This window comes from Pyrgilauda ruficollis, unplaced genomic scaffold (assembly GCF_017590135.1).
Source record: "Pyrgilauda ruficollis isolate IOZ18807 unplaced genomic scaffold, ASM1759013v1 scaffold2000, whole genome shotgun sequence".
NCBI classification, from domain to species: Eukaryota; Metazoa; Chordata; class Aves; order Passeriformes; family Passeridae; genus Pyrgilauda; species Pyrgilauda ruficollis.
In genome coordinates, this window is record NW_024519209.1 from 1 (window position 1) to 3,345 (window position 3,345).

The following is a 3,345-nucleotide window of genomic DNA, read 5'->3' on the forward strand; positions in this document are numbered from 1 at the left end:
GGGACAATTCAGGGGGATTTGGGGACACTGGGGGGGTGGCAACACTGGAAATGTCCCTTTTTGCCCCATTTTTGTCCCTTTTTGTCCCTTTTTGCCCCCTCCCCCCTCAGGGCCACCGCAGCTTTTGCCAAAATCTTTTATTGCCGCCCCTCCCCCACCCCAAAAAAACCCCAAAAAAACCCAAAAAACACCAAATAAATATCCAAGAAAACGCCGTGAAAAAGGGGATTTCAAAAGGAATTTTGGGGGATTTTTAGGGGATTTTGGGGAGTTTTCGGCTGTACAAAATTTACAAAGGGGGGAAAAAAATCCCAAAAATTGGGGGGAAAAAAATCCCAAAAATTGGGGGAAAAAATCCCAAAAATTGGGGGAAAAAATCCCAAAAATTGGGGAAAAAATCCCCAAAACTGGGGGGAAAAATCCCAAAAATTTGGGAGGGGAAATACCAAAATTTGGCGAAAAATCCCAAAATTTGTGGGGGAAATCCCAAAAAGGGGAGGGGGGGGTGGGGGGGGAGAATATCTAAAATTTGGGATTAATCCAGGGGGTGAAATCCCAAAATTTTGGATTTTTCTGGGGAAAAAAATCCTAAAAATTAGGGGGGAAATATAAAAAATTTGGGATTTACGTGGGGGGGAACATCCCAAAAATCTGGGGGGAAAGAATCTTAAAAATTGGAAAAAAATCCTAAAAAAAATTGGGGAGAAAATGCCAAAATTTGGGATTGACTTGGGGGGGGGAAACCCAAAAAATCTGAGGGAAAAAAATCCTAAAAATTGGGAGAAAATCACAAAATTTGTGAGGAAAAACCCCAAAATTGGGATTTACTTGGATGGGAATATCCTAAAAATTGGGAAAAATTCCCTAAAATTTGGGATTTATCCAGAAAGAAAAAAATCCCCAAAATTTGGGATTTATCTGGTGGGAGAAAATACAAAAAATTGGAAGGAAAAATCCCAAAATTTTGGGGAAAATTCTTAAAATTTGGGATTTAGATGGGAGAAAAAATTCTAAAAATTTTGGGGAAAATCGCCCAAATTTGGGATTTATCTGGAGGAAAAAAACTCTAAAAATTTTGGGGAAAATCCCCCAAATTTGGGATTTATCTGGGAGAAAAAATTCTAAAAATTTTGGGGAAAATCGCCCAAATTTGGGATTTATCTGGAGGAAAAAAACTCTAAAAATTTTGGGGAAAATCCCCCAAATTTGGGATTTATCTGGGGGAAAAAAATTCTAAAAATTTTGGGGAAAATCCCCCAAATTTGGGATTTATCTGGGGGAAAAAAATTCTAAAAATTTTGGGGAAAAATCCCTAAAATTTAGGATTTACCTGGAGGAAAAAAAGTCTAAAGATTTTTGGGAAAATCCCTAAAATTTAGGATTTACCTGGAGGAAAAAAAATCCCCAAATTTGGGATTTATCTGGTGGGAGAAAATACAAAAAAATTGGAAGGAAAAATCCCAAGATTTTGGGGAAAATTCTTAAAATTTGGGATTTTCCCAAAATTTTGGGGAAAATTCTTAAAATTTGGGATTTTTCTGGGGGAAAAAATTTCTAAAAATTTTGGGGAAAATCCTTAAAATTTGGGATTTATCTGGGGGAAAAAAATCTAAAAATTTTGGGGAAAATCCTTAAAATTTGGGATTTATCTGGGGGAAAAAAATCTAAAAATTTTGGGGAAAATCCTTAAAATTTGGGATTTATCTGGGGGAAAAAATTTCTAAAAATTTTGGGGAAAATCATTAAAATTTGGGATTTATCTGGGAGAAAAAATTCTAAAAATTTTGGGGAAAATCCTTAAAATTTGGGATTTAGATGGGAGAAAAAATTCTAAAAATTTTGGGGAAAATCCCCCAAATTTGGGATTTATCTGGGGGAAAAAATTCTAAAAATTTTGGGGAAAATCCCCCAAATTTGGGATTTATCTGGGGGAAAAAAATCTAAAAATTTTGGGGAAAATCCCCCAAATTTGGGATTTATCCGATGGAGAAAAAGATGAAAAAAATTGGGGAAAAATCCTAAAAATTGGGGAAAAAAAAAAAAAAAAATCCCTAAAATTTGGGATTTACCCGGAGGGAAAAAAAATCCCCCAAATTTGTCCCAAATTTGAGGGGTGGGGGAGGGGACGGAGCCCTTCTGGGCAGGGACAGGTGACAACGGCAGGTGCCACCTCAGGTGTGTCACCTGCTCTGGGGGAGGTGACCGAGGTCACGGGATGCCACCAGGTGCCACCAGCACCTCGGTGCCACCTCCTGTCCTGTGCCCAGGTGTGCCCAGGTGTGCCCAGGTGTGCCCAGGTGTGCCCAGGTGTGACCCCAGTCTGGGGGAGGTGACAGAGGCCACCACAGCCACCAGGTGTGACCCCGGCCTGGGGGAGGTGACAGAGGCCACCACAGGTGCCACCAGGTGTCACCAACTCACGGAGGAACAAACGACACCACCTCCTGTCCTGTGCTGGCGCTGTGCCCAGGTGCCACCAGGTGTGCCCAGGTGTGCCCAGGTGCCACCAGGTGTGCCCAGGTGCCACCTCAGATGTGCCACAGCTGGTCCCTGGGCAGGGGAGGTGACAAGTGCCACCAGGTGCCACCAACACATGGAGAAAAAAGTAACACCACCACCTGTCCTGTCCCCTTGCTGTCTGCAGGTGTGCCCAGGTGCCACCAGGTGTGGCCAGGTGTCACCCAGGTGCCACCAACACACGGAGAAACAAGTGACACCACCACCTGTCCTGTCCCCTTGCTGTCTGCAGGTGTGCCCAGGTGTCACCCAGGTGCCACCAGGTGTGACCCCAGTCTGGGAGAGGTGACAGGTGCCACCACAGGTGCCACCAACACACAGAGAAAAAAGTGATACCACCACCTGTCCTGTCCTGGCACTGTCCACAGGTGTGTCCAGGTGTGTCCAGGTGTGCCCAGGTGCCGCCTCAGATGTGCCACAGCTGGTCCCTGGGCAGGGCAGGTGACAGGTGCCACCACAGGTGCCACCAACACACAGAGAAAAAAGTGATACCACCACCTGTCCTGTCCTGGCACTGTCCACAGGTGTGTCCAGGTGTGTCCAGGTGTGCCCAGGTGTGCCCAGGTGTCACCCAGTAGCCACCAGGTGCCACCAACACATACAGAAACAAGTGACACCACCACCTGTCCTGTCCCGTTGCTGTCCCCAGGTGTGTCCAGGTGTGCCCAGGTGTGCCCAGCTGTGCCGGGCTCAGACGAACACCTTGGCCAGGGCGTCGGCGCCGGCGCTGGCGCTGAGGGCGCGCCGGGGGTGGAAGGCCACGGCCAGCACGGCCTCGGAGTGCTTGCGGCGGTGAGCGGGCAGCTCCTGCACACAGGTGCGCTGCAG

The 3,345-nt window shown here is 46.2% G+C and overlaps 1 long non-coding RNA gene across 5 annotated transcripts; it reads left to right on the plus strand.

Annotated features, from left to right (window-relative positions):
• Positions 1 to 2,163: 2,163 nt before the first annotated feature.
• LOC121353377 lies at positions 2,164 to 3,339 on the plus strand. Of its 5 annotated transcripts, none has more exons than XR_005955099.1 (3): positions 2,164 to 2,297; positions 2,356 to 2,664; positions 2,750 to 3,339. It is a non-coding gene; the product is annotated as an uncharacterized LOC121353377 (long non-coding RNA). The 5 variants fall into 5 exon arrangements; XR_005955102.1 differs by having other exon boundaries at positions 2,185 to 2,287; XR_005955103.1 differs by having other exon boundaries at positions 2,245 to 2,329; positions 2,378 to 2,664.
• The last annotated feature ends 6 nt before the right edge of the window (positions 3,340 to 3,345 follow it).